Source organism: Arvicanthis niloticus, chromosome 28 (assembly GCF_011762505.2).
Source record: "Arvicanthis niloticus isolate mArvNil1 chromosome 28, mArvNil1.pat.X, whole genome shotgun sequence".
NCBI lineage: Eukaryota > Metazoa > Chordata > Mammalia > Rodentia > Muridae > Arvicanthis > Arvicanthis niloticus.
Window position 1 is genome coordinate 16218602 of NC_133436.1, and position 17667 is coordinate 16236268.

General features: G+C 44.4%; 1 long non-coding RNA gene across 1 annotated transcript; it reads right to left on the reverse strand.

The window, feature by feature from the left end:
- Positions 1 to 1341: 1341 nt before the first annotated feature.
- Positions 1342 to 17093, reverse strand: LOC143440118 (uncharacterized). Its single transcript, XR_013108000.1, has 5 exons — positions 14801 to 17093; positions 11906 to 11989; positions 6609 to 6708; positions 6155 to 6489; positions 1342 to 2600 (listed from the first exon to the last, which is right to left on the reverse strand). It is a non-coding gene; the product is annotated as an uncharacterized LOC143440118 (long non-coding RNA).
- Between the last annotated feature and the right edge of the window lie 574 nt (positions 17094 to 17667).

The following is a 17667-nucleotide window of genomic DNA, read 5'->3' on the forward strand; positions in this document are numbered from 1 at the left end:
AACCTCCAAAATTGTTCATCTAGCTTTCTCTATTCTTAAACAGTGTAGAGCCCCCAAACCCAGAAATGGTATATCTACTTTCAGGCTGGGTCTTCTCACAGTCAAGGCAATCCTCTCTAGACATGCCCAACCTAACACAGGAAATCCTTCATTGAGACATTTTTTTTTTAAACCAGAGGATGCTGGGTTATATTAAGGTGATAGTTAAAACTAAGCATTACATCATACTCACTTGTTATCTCTGGTATAAGACCCCTCCCTCAGCTGGCCTCCTGACTCCTACTGTCTTAGTTAGGATTTTATTGCTGTGAAGAGACACCATGACCAAAGCAACTCTTATAAAAGACAACATTTAATTAGGACTGGCTTACAGTTCAGAGTTAGTCCATTGTCATCATGAAGGGAAGCATGGTGGCCCACAGGCAGACATGGTGGCAACCAATCTGAATTGGAAGGCAACATGAAGAGAGAGTGAGCCACTAGGCTTGAGCTTCTGAAACCTCAAAGTCTGCCCCCAGTGTCACACTTTCTCCAACAGGACCACACCTGAACACTGAGTGGGGGGAATTCAAGGGTGGGAAGGGAGGCGTGGGGGATAGGTGGGGGCACATCCTCATAGAAGCATGAGGAGGGGGGATGGGATAGAAGGTTCCTGAGTGGTGGGGGGAATGGAGTAAGGGGATAAAATCTGAAATGTAAATATAATATCTAATAAAAAAGAGAAAAAAGAAAATTATACTTTTGTGCTTATGAATTTTATCAGGATTGTTATCATTTTGTACTAAGTGTGTATCATGTTTGTGAAAATACAAAAAAGACTGTGTCTCATTTACTAGAGAAAATATAATGCCTTTCTTGCAAAGAGGCAGGCATAGTCATCTGAAGAGCCAGCTTGGGTATGTGGAAATTGCTTTTCTCTCCCCTGCTTGCTTTGCTCAGATGGTACTTAGATGTTTCTTGTTATTCTCCTGAGTGACATGAGAAACGGGTGCACAGAACATACCGTTGTGGTGGAGAAGGGATTGCTGGGGGTGCTGCCTTTGAGTCTCGGTTCTCCATGTTAGATTTCCTAGGAGGCAGCTCTCCTGGGTCTCTGTATCACGATGAGCTAGTATCCCTGAACATCTTTCCTAAAGACATGATTCTTGTGCTTATCTGGCATATTACTTCCTGTGGCCACTGGGAAGTTCTAGAGATAACGTGTGTGTGATGGGTTGTTTTGGTTTTATTGTTTTTTGTTTGTTTTCGTTTTTTTTTTCCCTGTCTAGCAGCACAATCAGCTTGCATAAATCTAGGTATAGCATTCCAACCGCAAACCTTGCTGTGCTTTCTTCCTCTCCTCTGTGTTTTGTATTTTAAGGACTCTTGCAACTTATGTCAAATAAGCACATTTCACATTCAAATCATTACCAGGTGTGCCACCACCCATCACCTGTTTGAAGGGGATGGTTAGGACTGAGTGCAGCCCAGTGCTTTAAGTGGCTGCCATGAGAACCTGCTTCACTTCCTGTATTACAGATGTGAATGCAGAGGAGCATTGGCTTTAATAAAAAGCTCGGGTTCCTTAAAAGCAGGTAGAAAGAGAAAGGCAGCAGACTCACTTTAATACTTGGACTTGAATCTATTTACATAATATAATTCAGGCTTTAGTGGTGCACGCAGTCTTGCATAATTTACTGACCATTCTAATCTTGACTGCACGCATTCCTTCAGCTGACCTTCATCTATTTGCTGTCCATCATTCAGAACCAAACTCACCCAGCAATAACTTCACTCTCTTCTCCACTGGCTTACCACCCATTTAGTTTCAGCTGGCTGTTGCGTACCACGTGAGTTAAGAACTAGCCGGAAGAATTGTGCGAGTAAACCTGGTATGCGTTTCTGGAGCTTCAGGCTCCCAGCATCTTTCTCCTAGATCTCCAGAGCTTCTTCTCCCTTGGCAGCTCCTCCTTCACGCCCCAGTCAGTGACAGTGAGGTTCATGAGGCCCCACCCACTCTGCTTTCCTTCAGCTTTTCGTAGCTCTCCTACCACAATTCCATGCCTGCCTGTGTGCTTTCAAATTACACTCAAGTCTCCCGAGTGTCAACCTCCTGCCTGAGACCCACAGGTCCCACTTTTTAATCCCACCTGTCCATTACAGTGTTTTAAAATCTAACAAAAGCATAGCTGCACTGAAGAGGGTCTCACTTCCAGCCATCCTGGCTATGATTATAAATTGTTCGTTTAAAGTTCTTCTATGGAGTGAATCATATGCCACTCTGACTTGAAAACCGTCTGCCCATGGTAGCCCCATCATATCAAGAAGGTAAGTGACTCTACATGCAGAAAACTTACCATGACAACTAACAAGTTCTGTTCCTCCACTCTCCCACCCCCAGAGTCTCTCCAGGGTGCAAAGGTCAGTTCTGAAGGCATATAGGGATGAACACATTTGGCATGGGTTCTGTTGAACTTTATATAACCTGTTTTCTTTTCTCTTAATTTTAGTTTTTATTGAAAATAAAATAATTTTCTTAGAGGATATGCTGATAATGGTCTCTCTTCTCTCATCTCCTGCCAGCTCTGCCAGGCCCTTCCAAGTCCATGCCTTCTTTATCTCTTAAAACAAACAAACAAACAAACAAACAGACAGACAGACAGGCAAATAAAAAGACAAACAAGGATAAAATGAGATGAATAAACTAAAAACAATAACAATAAAAAGTAAGAAGAAGCACAACATCAGAAACCATAATATACAAGCAAAAGATCAGTAAGTTAAAAAAAAAATCTCCAAAAACTACCTCTGAGTTTTTTTGGTATTGCCTATATACTTCAGGGCATGGTGCCTGCCCTTAAATGTGGTTTGTATTTCTAGTCAGACTCCCTTAGAGAAACTAATTTTTCATTTGCAAGCAGTTGTTAATCCGAGCTAGCTTCATGGTTGGGGATGGCAGCTCACACACCTATCATCTCAGCACTGGTTTGGGCCTGGTTTGGATCTGAGCTGGCGGTACGACTGTTGCCACAGCCTCTGAGAGTTTGCATGCACTTTGCTTATGGTGTTTTAAAGGGCCTTGTTTTCTTGATATCCTCCATCCCTTCTGATTCATGCTCTTTCCCCCTCCTCTTCTTCAAAGATTCTTGAGCCCCGAAGGGAGGGATTTTAGGAAGACATCCCATTTGGACTGAGTGGTCCAAGATCTCAGCTCTCTGCACACTGTCCAGACATGAATCCCTGTAGTTCCGGTATACGGAAGGAGAAATCTCTAATGATGGCCAAGTGTGACACTGTTGTATGGGTATTGCAGAATATTACCAGGAGCCACTTTATTGTTCCTTTAGCAGAACAATAGTATTTGCTTTTCTCCTAGGTCCATGACCTAAATGGTTTTAGATCCTTGGCCACCCGAGCAGTGTCAGTCATGAGCTCTATCTCTTGGAGTGGGCCTTAAATCCAATCAGAGAGGGGTTGGTCACTACCACAGTGTCTGGGCCATTATTGTGCCATTGTGTCATGCAGGCAGGCCACCTGCAAATCAAAGGGGTGTTGCCATGTTGATGTTTACCTTCCTACCCTGGAATATGCAGGGTACCCTCTAATACCATGAGCACCAGCCAGCAGAGGAGAAGGTTCTAGTTAATTACCAGCTCAGCTTCTCAGTGATCAATGGGATATGTATTTTCGTTAGCAACAGGGCCATACTGCCAGTTTGTGGAGAGCAACCAATAGTTTTGAGCATAGCCTGGGTTCTTTAGGGGTTTCCATGGGGCCTCATTGGCCAACAATTCAGTTAGTGTAACCCAGTATTGGTAGTTAGAGATGTCTAGTTGGGGCTATGTCTCCTCATAATTTGATGGTTTCTTTTTTTATTTTTCTCATATATGTATATATTTTAAGAAGCTTCTACTGTAATAGGTTTCCATACAGCCCCTCAAATGGCCATTTCTGTTAACAGTCCCTCCCTGTATTCCTTTCCTTACCCACATCTTCCTTACCCCAATCCTCATTACTCTTCAACTATATATTCTGTTTCCCCTTCCTTGGGAGATGCTCCCTTTGTCAGTTTCTTCCTCCATACCTAACTGCTGTGGTTATTCAGATAGTAGTAAGCCTATAGAAGGTTTAAAAGCTAAACTCCACATTGTGGTGGTTTGAATACGCTTGGCCCAAAGGCAATGGTACATTAGGAGGTGTGGCTTTGTTGGAGGAAGTGTGTCACTGTGTGGATGGGCTTTGGAGGTCTCCTCTTATATCAGGCTCCACCCATTATGGAAGAGAGCTTCCTCCTAGCTGCTGAGGGTGCCAGTTTCTCCTGGTTGCCTTTGAATCAAGATGCAGAGCTCTCAGCTCTTTCTTCAGCATCATGTCTGCCTGCATGCCGCCATGCTTCCTGCTATGATAACAGAATACACCTCTGAACCTGTAAGCCACCTCCAATTAAATGCTTGCCTTTATAAGAATTGCCTTGGTCATGTTGTCTCTTCATGGCAATGGAAACCCTAACTAATACACACATATAAGAGCATAAATACCATATTTGATATTTGGGTGTGGATTGCCTCAGTTAGGATGCTTTTTCCTTCTAGTTCCATCCATTTACCTGCTAATTTAATGTTTACACTTTTTAAAAAACAGCTGGATAATAATTCTATTATATAAATGTACCACATATATCTGATCCATTCGTTTGTTGAAGAATATCTAGGCTGCCTCCAGTTTCTGGCTGTTAGGAATAGAGCAGCAGTGAACGTGGTTGAGTAAGTGTCCCTGTAATAGAATGTAGAGTGCTTTGGGTACATGCCCAAGAGTGGTGTAGCTGTGTCTTGGGGTATATCTATTGCTAGCTTCCCTAGTAACTGCCACACTGGTGTCCACAGTAGCTGTCCTAACTTGTCTCCACCAGCAATGGAGGAGTGGGTGTTGTGGTCCTCTCACTTTACATTTTCAGCAGCATGAGATGTCATTCTTCTTCATCTTGACCAGTCTGACTGGAGCAAGGTGAGATATCAAAGTAGATTTAATTTGTGTTTCCTCTGCTAAAGATTTTCTACCTAGCATGCAATGTGGGGAAGAGAAGACCCAGTACTACCTCAGGAATCTTTCCTTTCTTCCCCTTCCCCATTGCAATGGCTGCTTTGGGTTTCATTTTTTGCTTTGCTTAACCCAGTGACCCCTTTGATGCTTCTTGGACATAGCTGAATGTTTTGAGGCAAGACTCAAAAGCAAGACAAGCCAATGTCACATTCGCGTTTTCCCCTGGGCACATAATAATTGTGGTCATAGCTGTAATGATCAAATACACAGAGAGCTAGAGCTGGGACAGGGGACAGGGAGAAGGACATAACTGACCAGACTACAGTGTTCTGTGGCCAGAACAGCCTGCGGCAAGAATGACTGAAATTAACTCATGTCCTACAGTGTCCCAAGCTCTTCTTAAACATAAAAATTTCAAATTCAGCCTCCCAATAGACCCGTATCACCTGTGCCAGGGCCGATTGCCAATGTTCCTCTTTAGCTTTCCTGTGTTTAGCTTCATCTGTCTTACAAAGTACAGGAAACACAGTATGTGCAGGCCCCAGCTCAGAACAGATGACTGGGAAGGCCGAACAGAACAGTTGCACATTGATCAGCTGCTGCACATCTGTCTTTGTAAGCAGAAATGCAAGTGTTGAACAAGTGATGGGCTTGTCTCCTCAAGTTTGGTTTGATAAAATATATATATATATATATATATATATATATATATATATATATATATATATGTTTATATGTTTGTAAGCTATTTTTTGTATATCAGCATAAAATTACATATGCATGTAAGTATACATATTTAAGAGTATTAAAGAAAGTATGCAGTATTTAAATGACTTTCCCACGAGGAAATGAATCTCAGCCTTTATCTCCAGGGTCATTCTTCTGTCTCTGTCCCATCCTTGTTCACGATCACACACACCCCCTACAGTCAGCATAACCAACAATTCCCCACTTTGGTTTTAAGCCTCATCTCACCTACCCTGCTAGGTAATGAAGAAAGGCTCCTCTCCCACCACACCTTCACTGTGAGTCCCTGTGTACAGCACCAAGTTGTGAGTGAGTTGTGCTAGCCAACCTGGGTTGTGAGGACCTGAAGCAGGATTTGGAGGGGAGAGGATTTAACTCCTGGACTTACTACATGTGATACTGGCTCTGCTGGGATGCGGGGAATGATTAGCTCACACATGGGCATGGGCGTGGATCTCGGTTGGGCATTGTTGTTCCCGAGTGTCTGCCACAGCTCAGTCGGCTGGAATTGCAGCTCAGCATAGCAGCAGCGTGGGAATTTGACTGAGTTGGTTCTGTGCAGCACCTGGCGCGCCATAGCGGGGCCCCGCCTGCCATGGGGAGTTCTCACTCAGTCTGAGGTTCCACGGGGATGCAGGACTCTCCAGTGGGGATCCCCAGGCCAGGATGCAGCCAGGGACCGACAAGTATCCATTCAAGGGCTCTCAGACACCGCTGGGAGGCCTGGCAGAAAGGAGACGAGGAGCATACAAGCTCACAACTGGCCCACAGCTGAAAGAAACAAGGGTGGGGAGAGAGAGCTCTGGCAGCGCCCCAGGGGAAAGGATTCTTTGGTTACTCACTTGGCTGAAAGGCTGCTTGTTTGAAGATGGGGGGGGGGGGGGCGCGTTTCATGCAATGCTCCATAGTTGAGATCTTCTCCACGTTTTCCCATGGCGGGCCCTGAAAGACATGATGGAGTCCAGGGTTCCAAGAGCTTTATTGACATGGTAGATGATAGATGGTCTGGATGCACCCCTCACTTAAGTAAGGGCGGGCCTGACTTAAATAGGGAGAGAGAAGGGTCACTTAATTAGCTACACCCTCTGGCCTTTAGGTATCTCATTAATATAGAACTCTCTTGAGGCTGAGACCTGTAGTCACGCCCTCTACCTGTGTTAAGTGACACCTCTTTGGGAGGAGCTGCATTGTCCTATGTGACTACAAGGTGCATGTCAATGGAGATCTTGGTGGCATGTCAGGAGCCTGGGTTCTGGGGGCGTGGCAGAACATCTGCCATTGTTCCATCAGTGTCAGGGTTCGAGGCCTGTGCCCAGCCAAGAACCGAGCTATCCTTTCAGGGACCCACACTGGGAGAGTTGCCTGAGGCAGCAGCTTTCTGCCTTCTTCAAGTGGAAGCTTCCTGTGGGGATGAATCCTGATTAGAGGGCCCAAGATGGGGGATGGGGCACAGCAGAGAAGGTTTTCTTCCTTTGCCCCTTCCACCTTCAGACTGAAGAAGACAAGGACAGAGGCTGCAATTCCAAAAGTGGCAGAAGAAGGCGAATTGGAGGTGTCGAGGGATGGGTAAAAAAAAAATCATAGTCATATAAAGGAAAGAAGGAAAAGTGTCAAAGGAAGTAAGGAGCCCAGGCTGGTTGCCATGGTTACAGCAGAGCTGGGTCCCCCAAAGCCTGTTTTCTTTTGTGCTTGCTTCCTCTTCAGACCACATCCCGGTCCAGCTCTCACCTCCCATTAGTCACAGGTCTGCCAAGCAAAGAGACAGCTGCTTTCCTCAATCAGTAATGTCAGTGCAGCCTGTCGCAGGGTTTGGTCATTTCTTGTGTCTTCCAAAGAAGCCTACAGCATATAATGAGAGGGTTTATCTAGAGGCTCAGAAGTGATGTCAGCTCTCTGTGACCTCACACTTCCTCTGTTAATTAGTTCTTCTGAGTCACTCCCGAGTCCCTCATCACTGCCACTTTTAATGGTAAGAATTGTTTGGGGTCATTCAAAGGATGATTGATCCTCTCCAGGAAGATAATATCAAGAAGGGTTTAGGTAATTTAAGAATCCGAAGGCAAAAGAATATATCTGACTTATATCAATGCCGTTCATCTTATTTTTCAAAAGCTGATTGAAAGATGACCTAAGTCAGTATCATGATATGTGGTATCTCTTTGTCCATGTACGTGTCCATGCAATTTTATTGGTGGTGGTGTGTGTGTGTGTGGGCAAATAGAAAGCTGAAATGTGAGCTCATAACTTCTAAACACTTATCAAGATTCACATCTAAGGTTATTTTCAACTCCTTGAAGGGCACCTGAGCCAGATGATCACTTCGAGGTGCTTTGACTTGGCATAGAAACTGATATCTAGCATGTAGTGCATATGATCTAGGGTTTTTAATTTAAGCTTCCTTTTCAACACCGGAATTCTGGGGATGCAGCTTAGTAAATAGAGAGCTGGCCTCAAAAACTAGCGACCCTGAGCTGATTCCCAGCAGCGTCTAAAATAAGGTATTAGAAGCACACACACCACCACCGCCACCTCCTCTTCCACCCTCACCTCCATCATCATCATCATCATCGTCCCAGACTGTCCAGAGGGTAGAAGCTAGAGAATCAGGATGTACGATTCATGCTTGGCCCCAGCAGACTACAGGCCCACTTGGGCTGCTTTAGAACCAGTTCCAAGACAACAAAAGAAAAGTTTGATCAGTATCAGCTTTAGGGTCCATTTATTAATGTCATCCCTGGACTGAAAGTTCATCCTCCTGTCCACAAGTGGCAGGCATCAAGTCTGGCCTGCAGGTCTTTCTATCTCTCGAAGATCCACATACTGGTAAATGTCTATCCAGATGAATGGAGCCATGAAGACCTATGGTGATAATTCAAGTTTCCTACTTATATCCATTCATAACCCATTCAATATACTTTACTCGAGAGCCTATAATTTGTTCCTAAAATTAACCTTGACTCATTCTATAGTTTTATTGTTTCGTGTTGTTCTGGAGCTTTTTTGATTTATTTGTTTTGTTTTGCCTATCAGCAAGAAGACAGAAATCTTAAGACATTAAGAGGAAAAAAATGAAGAAGGGTCTCATACCTAACAAGGCTGAAAAAGACAGTGTAAGAATAGTTAGCACTGGAGTTAAGAGTTTAGAAGTCATCAATGTGAACTTAACCTTGGGAATCCTAAGCCTGAGACCAGAGCATAACAAGAAATTCTGGGAAGAAGAGACCAGTAGGACAAGAGGGAAATAACATCATTAGTGATCTGGAAAGCAGGTTTTTTGAAAGTGAGAATTGTCTAAATATTGCTATCTGGTCAAGTAAGCTGTGGGTTCAAGAGCAACTGTTGTCCTGGTTGGATGAAAATTAACTAGGGCACCGTTATTAAAGTCCAAATACTGGAAACTTTATCCTAAAACTTCTACCGTAATGGTATTTTTTATGTAAGATCTTTGGGAGGGAATTAGGACTAGCTGAGGCTATGAAGCTTGGGTAGCCATGATGGCCCGTACAGGAAAGCTGAGTTCTAAAATATGCTGGAATGCTTCATGAGATTTGGATGGACTCTCTGCCTGTAGAGAAGACAACAGACCCACATGAGACCATCAGATTTAAAGTGATAGTTCTTGGAACTTATCAGGAAACACTGCAGATCCATCACTTTACACTGTCTCTTCCCCAGCTCATTGCCATGGATTAGGTCCTGAATATTCCCCTGAGGACTATGTGATTGGTCCACAGGATGGCTCTGTTAGGAGATGGAACCTTGATGGAGATAAGGAGGTCAACAGAAATGTACCCTTGAAGGAGATTCAGGACCTCTGTGCCAGCTGCTCTACTGGTGGTTTTCAGTTTCAAGATTATCAAGTGATAAGTGCCTTTGTACTACCACGTACCTCTTCAGTGAATGGTATGCTATCTCACCATGAGTCCAAAGAGCTGATCATGGACTCTTGAATAGCTCCCCCCTTAAATAATAGTCTACTTTTTCTGTCTTCTCCCCACACCTTATTTCTTAAGTTGTTGTTTAAACAAGACAGGCTGAAATAAGGTGTGCATATCATCATGAGTATTAAGGGTGCATAGGTTGGCTGTTCATAGGGTATCCAGGTTTGATTTAGTCTACTTGTAAGTGTTGCAGCTTTGAAGGGAAAGGCAGAACTGTTACAGCTCTGTTCAGATTGCTGCAGGGCTGCAGGAGGTTTCCCAAGTATGAAGTCTAAGACTTCTATTCTAGGAGGAGATGGTTTCTCCTGTGAAAATGTTACAACCCTGGAGAGAGAGCCTCAGCTAAAGCATACATTGTTGCATAGGGGCAGGGCATTCATTCTCTTCACCTTGGCAGAGGTCTTCATCATCTGTAGCACCGAAGACTTCCTTTATGGGTCAGAGTTGGCCTGTGCTAATCCTCTTCCTTTTATTGGGGGCTCCTAGAGAGCCCTTTCTATTTCCTGATCAGTGAGCTGCCCCATGATTTTCTTGATTGAATGATAATCTTGAAATACTCCCCATTCTTCCATTTTCTCCTACTTGCAATCTTGAGTAGGTTAGGAAAATTCCCCGCAGCTAGTGCCTTATGGACGGGAAGTCTCAAAGAGTTCATGAAATGGAAGTTATCATCGTGTTCACAGTGGAGTATATTAAACTTGTATGAAATCTGTCGTGTGGGTCCCTGTGGTGGCCTTCAAACTGTAAACCATGGCTCCTAGTGCCGTCTCAATGACAAAGCATTGACGTCAGGATGGTGATGGAGTGCCATTTTCTTGGAACCCCTCAGCCAGGAGGTATTACTTGTTGGAAGATTGCTCTGGCTTTGCCATAGAGTTGAGTAAATTGTAGCAAGCTAACAGGTGACAAGGCAAGATGTTGATCAGCGATGGGTTCGTGTAGGGTCAGCCACTGGATGGCCCATCATTACAGCATGGTCTCCATGCTTGATTGCCAGGACAAAGAGCTATGATATGTTCTGGATAATCGCCCAGTTCTAGTGGTACCACCACATGGTTCACTCTTTTCTTTATAAGCTGATAGATAGTCTCAGGCACTTTATTACAGAACTTTTAAAGAAGTAACAAGCACGCCAGCAGTGTATCTTCTTCTTTATGAATGCAGGGAACTTAAACACAAATAAAATGCCCTGACATTTGGTCATATTCTCCAAACTCTATTATTCAGGAATAAAATGTACACCTTTACAGAGCAGAAAACAAAATAACCAGTACTGGAAGGTAGTATAAAGTTGGAGAAAGTTAAAGCTGGGTGGGGAAGGGGTGTCTTCAAAAATCACCCAGCGGGAGGGAGGGGCCAATCGGCAACTGGTCTATCCCAGGCCACACCCACTCTATCCCAAGATCCGCCTTCACACACACACACACACACACACACACACACACACACACACACACACACACACACAGAGCATCTAGCCGATGAAATCAAGAGCCTGTGTCAGGTTCCCATAAAACCCCATGTTTTTACCTTCTTTAAATGCATGTGTGAACATGTGCATGTAGGAATGTGAGCGTGCATGCATGCCATGCGGGCATCATGCGTACATGGTGGGGGCGAGGCCTGGAGGCCAGAGGGCCATCTCCGTGTCATTCATTCCTCAGGCACCAGTCATTCATTCCTCAGGCATCGAAGTTTTTTGTTTGCTTGTTTGTTTGTTTTTGTTTTTTTTAACAGTCTCTCCCTGGATTGGAGCTCGTTGAGTAGATTAGGCTGGCTAGCCAGCAAATTGTGGGGGGACTTTGCCTGTTTCATCAGTGCTAAAGTATCAAGCACATGCCTGACTTCTTCACATGGGTTCTGGGGATCAAACTCAGGTCTTGGCAAGCACATTACTGACTGACTAAACCCTCTCTCTAGCTCAAATATACATATATACAATAAATGTAGTTCTCCTGGCTTCCTTTCCTACATTTTTGCTGTGAAAATGAATCCAAGATTGGGGGCAGGGATGGGGGAAGTCTTTTGTTTTACTTCAATGCTAGGAAAAGGGTGGTGAATGAAGGTGTGGTGGAGTGACCTCATGCATATATTAACTCCCCTCCCCCAGAGAAACTGAGCAGATTAATTACCCACACCCAGGCACACACCCAGGCTGGTTTACCTCCAGCAGGCAGAGCTGCTGGCCTGAGCCTTACCCCTTTGCAGCTGTGTCAGCAGCCCAGCAGGGAATGTTGGAGCAACAGGGTCCTTCTTGCCATTGTTGTTCCTGAAGTCTCTTCCTGTAAGAAGTCCCACAGGGTCATATCCTGCATGGATGTTAGTTCTGCACAGCATGATCTAAATATTTAAAGGCACCATGTGCATATAAAGTCCTCAATACCGAGGGGAAGTTTAACTCAAAAGCCATCACCTCCCTCTAAATTGCACACACACGGAAGTGCTGTTATCCCAGGTTACTGACTGGATAGCTAAAGTCAGTGGAGAAATGCCCCTTTTCTGGGTCATTCTATTGTAGTGAATTTCAGAAGGCCATTTCCATTCATGTAGATGATATGCATTGTCTATGTCCACTCCATACCTTCCTCCAGGCAGTATCATGCTGTGTTCATGTAGTCCATGTATGTGATTTTATTTATGGCCAAATGAAGCAGCTGTCCAGGTGGGAGGGATATCCTGGGTGCCACATGATTCTCTCAAAGGACCTTTGGCTCACAGCTCTTGGGTCCCAGATTTCTAGGCTCTAACTTTCCAGCGTCCCTGCTCCTTGTCCACTGCACACTTTGTCACATCAGGCCACCTCTACCCCACATTGCAGCACCACAGACCACAGCGCCATCCAGACCCCAGGCTCACACTGGTAGAGAGAGTGGAGGAATAGGCTGACGACACGCTATAGTTCATGCAATGGATTCTGGGAAGCTATGTTTGCCCTCAGTCACTCTCCCTCAATCTCCCACATTTGCTGTTGCCTCATGTCTGGCCCTGATACCCGCTCTGATGCCTCTCAGTAGACATCAAAAGAGATCTTGGTATTCAAGGGTTTTGCTACAGTGCAAGGTGTTTTGCCTAAGGGAATTTTATCTACCTGGAATCAGAGCGATCACAGTACTCCTGACAGCTCACTCCATGAAAATTTTGCAGCTTTTGGCCCTTGGGATGAGCACTGTGAGTCCTGAGACCATCTTGCACTGTCTCCCACCTTGGATCTATAATGGAGGTAGTTGCTGACCATGGCCAACCACTTAGCAGCTCAGTCTCTCCCAAACTGGCCGCCTGGACCATTCTGCCCCAACTCCTCCCCACTCCAGAACGAGAGCACCTTAGTTTGTTTTCTCTATGAGGGGCTGCTCTGTGTTTCCCAGATATATTCCCCAGCTGCTGCCTCTGTTTTCCATCAGATCACACACCCATGCCCACTCTAGGAGGTGAAGAAGTTCACCTTCTAGAAAAATTCAGCCTGTCTGCTGAATTTTTGCCCTGAAGCCAAAATCACATATTGACTCTCTGTTTTTGTCAAAGAACTTCAATGTGACAATTTTCCAAAAGGGAAAACTAGATAGACTAACGTTTTGGGAGCTAGAAATGGATGAATTCAGCAGTGGGACAGATAGAAACAAAGTAAGAGTGTTGGCATTTATACAAGTGTGTTTATAAAACCCAGCCTTGTGTTTACAAAGTCTGCTGTATGGCTTTGTCCATCCAAAGATAATACAACCTGAAGTGTTGGATTCCTCTGACACCTTGGCTCTGGCACCCAGGTCCTATTACTCTTTGCTGAGTACTTTACTTTGGTCTTATTTGAAGCCAGCAACTTTTGATTCTATGCAAACTCACTGTTCTATAAGCTAAAGAAAAAAAAAATGGTCGTAGGACAGTGCATCCTTGTTCTTCCTATGGAAGGCAGATTTCTAGAAGTTGAATGAACTCTCTTCAGGAAAGTAGACACATTTTGAAAGTTGCATTAAACTTTTGTAGGTATGCAGAGTGTGTGGCTGCTTGCACAGGGACCCAAGCATGACATGAATTAGTGATCCAGGTTTGACTGTCTTAACTGTCTTAACGATGTTCTAATAGGAAACCCTGGTTTTCATTTTGCATCAAGCCCTTCAGACCCGTGTCTGAGGGACACTGCTGAGAAGTGTCTGGTTCTAAGTGACCAGTGCTAAGAGTCCGGTTCCTTTTGCTCTGTGTGTGATTGTCTATTAATTCACATGCATGCTCGGAATCCACTCTAGTCCTTAAACCCTCGTCCATGGTAGACTGAGCTTTCAAAAGCCATTTTCACCCCTTTTAAAGGCGACAAAAAGGTTCAAGGTCATGGGAGCTAGTCTGATCTTGGGGTTTTTGTGCTCAGTGGAAATAAAATAATCCCTTTCATCTCTCGCAACTCGGAAGGGCTCCTCCCCTCCACCCCCCCACTCCGGGTTTCTCTTCCATATTCCAAGTTGGTTCTTTCCATACACACAGTAAATGGAGGAAATTTGTAAGGACAGTCGTTGAAGGGAAATGACCAGTTTATCCAACCAAAGCTTGCATTTGTGGCACTGGACAAAAGACAAAGCTAGAAAATCAAGAGGAACAAGCATGGTGGGCTGTATCTAGAGTCCAAGACTGGTTGACTTGAGGAGAAGGGTGCAGAGGCTTGAACTGGGAAGATCCTGTGGGACTGACTCCACTTAAGACTACTGTTTCTCCGTCCCTAAGAGGAAGATATCCCACAAAATAGTGGAGGACGGCCTAGAAAGGATGTGGGCTTGTGCTTATGAATATTTAATTTGTACCTTTTAATGGTCTGAGTTTTTTTTAAAAAAAATAATCTTATTTAAAAATAATTCTGACTTCATTCTTTGCCCCTCCCGACACTCCCCCCAAACAGAAAATAAGACAAAATAGTGCCGAGAAAGCACTTCGTGTGGCTTCCTCCTCACTCTGCTAGTCTTTGTGCCCAGACTCATGGCTCCCTGGGTAGACTTGAGGTTAAGAAGAGTGTCTTAAGTACTTCATCCTTCCTCTCCACCCTCCCACAGTTCCTGTCCTTCACAGAGTCCGTGCCTTTTACTGGAAGAACGAATGTTTGAGTGACTAATTACCATATAAGACAGAGCTAAGTCATAGATGCCGACTTCCCCCTTTCCAAGATGTCCTCGAGAGTCCCTCAAGTAGGTGAACCGTGTATTAGTTTGCTGTGAACAAGACATGGGAGATAGTTAACCTGTTTGCCAGCCTAGGGACTTGTGGGCACAAGCGCATGCTGAAAGTCATAGGAAAAGAGGCACAGTTGCTGAACGATTGCCACCTCTGAAATAAAGTACAGATACAGTCAATAATGAAGAAAGGACAGCAATCGCTCCTCTCTTGCAGTCCTACTGCGTATGACCTTGCCCTGATCATGCCGCAGTCAATCAAAACTATCCTTTATTGATTATAAACTGTCTTTGGGGGATGCTATCATATTTTCAGAACACTGGTCTGAGAATCACAAAAGAATAACTTCCCACTAGGACTATTCCTCATGGACTAGAAAAATAAGCAACACAGAGAAAACCTGTATTCATAGTCTATTCAGACACTGGGCTAAACCAAAAGAACAAGATGGTGTGGCCGTAGCAGCTAAGGATTATCCCTCTTTTGTGACATTGCCTGATGAACTGCATCCCCTGCACACTGCCTAGTCCCCTGTCTGTGCCTCCTGCCCTTCCCCTTTCTGTCTCCATCCTGTTTGTCATGGTTTGACTATGAAATGTCCCTTGCAAGCTTGTATATTGAATACTTGGTTCCCATTCGGTGGGACTATTTAGGGAGGTTCTAGAAGCTTTAAGAGGTAGTACTTAGCTAGAGGAAGTAGTCATTGTGGGTGGGTCCCAGCCTCTTCCTGTTTTGCCCTCTGCTTCCTGTATCTGGCTGCCATGATGTCCTCTTCAAGTATATAGGGCCAAGCAACTATGAACTGAACCGTCTGAGATAATGAACCAAAAACCAACCAAACACAAACCAGTCCTTTTTTGTTTTTGTCGGGCATTTGGTCACCACAATTACAAAAGTAATCAATGCATTCCCAAATTGACAAATGGCTGACTGTGGCTCTACTGTTCGGTTTTCTGCTGTGTTGCCCTGATTTCATTCTCCTTAGGATGATTTTAGGTAAGGCCCCCAAACCACCTAGTGTATCTTGAGCCACCTCCTCTCTCCTCCAGAGCATCTTTCCTCTGAGGATATTGTTCAGAGCTGACAGTTTCCTAGACACTCTGTTTTCTGGCCTTATGCCTCTGACCAGAGCACCTTTTCCACCTGGATCAAAGGTAAGCACATGTCTGTTCTCCAGAGCCAGAGGGTAAATATTTGATGCTTTTCGGATCATACAATCTCCGTGCAGCGATTCAATGCACAGAAGCAGCCATGGAAACTGCATAAACAAACACTTAGGCTATGCTCCAATAAGAGACTGATTCATACAAAATAACATTGGACTTTTATATTGCACCATAAAATGGTGTTTGTATTTTGATACTTAGGATCACTTAAAAACGTAAAAGCTAGCAGAGTGGTGGTGGCAGTGCATGCCGTTAACCCCGGTGAATCTCTGAGTTCAAGGCTAGCCTTGTCTACAGTGTGAGTTTCAGGACAGCCAGGGCTATACAGAGAAACCCATTCCTAGTCACTATGTATGGATAAAGGTCCACCCTCTCTGGACCAAATAGCAGTATCTCACCAGACAAGGCATCTGCCTTAACGCTAAATTTCTGAGGTTCCACAATTGTAAGAAATGAATTTCTATTCTGCATAATCCATAGTGTTTTTGAAATTGTATTTCTGCATCAACAATAAGCTTAAACAGTATGACATGATACTTGAAACAGGTGACCACTTAGAAAGGAGAATGGGGGTATGAGAGGAAGAGGGTACCCTTCCTAAGTTCTAACCTGAGCTAAGGATGTCTCTCCTACTGCATAGTAACCAGCGCTTGCCCACAGCTCTAGATTTCTCCCGGAAGCAGAATCCTCCATGTGATTGCCCTTCATGCCATAACTTGAGAAGCACCATGCCCTGATTAAGCACGGACTTCTTAGCACTCACTGATTCGGGCTACAGGAAGGTTGTCAAGATGGGGGAACGCAGCCATTGGTACCCATATGCTTGACTGTAACACAGAGCAAAGTTATCCCACATGTCCCCAGGAGTCATAACATACATATCACACAGAGTGTCAAGCAGCTTAGTAGGTCATGCTACTTAGTAGGTCATACACTCCTATAGGTTCATGTGAGCAAAAACAAACAGTAGTCTAAATAGTGGCAAGACAGAAAGTGAGACATAAAGTATGGTAAGGGAGTTGTTACTAAGCCAGCCAGTGTAGGGCAAGCCAACCTTGATAATTCCTTAGCCTAGATAGGAATATGGCACAAGAAAGATACATAGACCATGTGCTTAGCCTCACTGGATTTGATCCACCTCTTACTTTTAGGTGAGATTGAGCAGGTGAGTTCATCTCTCTTTGCCTTGGTGCCTAATCAGTAAAAGAGTGATAACAGTGGTTCTTACCATACACTTGTGTGGTGAATTGAGCTAATGCGTTTGAAATAGTTTCTGAATATGGTTAGTAACAGGCTATCACACCACCATCACCATCAACACCACCAGCATCAACATCACCACCACCACCATCTCCACCACCACCACCACCATCACCACCACCACCACCACTACCACCACCACCATCACCACCACCATCGTGAATCTACAAACTAGTAAGATCATGTACTCTGTTCTAGTAAATGGTGCCTTCCCTTGGGGTCTTCACTCTTCACAGAGAAACCAGGTTGACCTCCAGTGAGTCCATGATGCAATACTTTCTCCTTCTAAAGCTGTACTCCTCTGGTTTTGAACCCTGACTGCAATTTAGAATACAGTTATTTAAACACTCCAAGACTCCATCTGCTCACCACTGAGTGCCAACGTC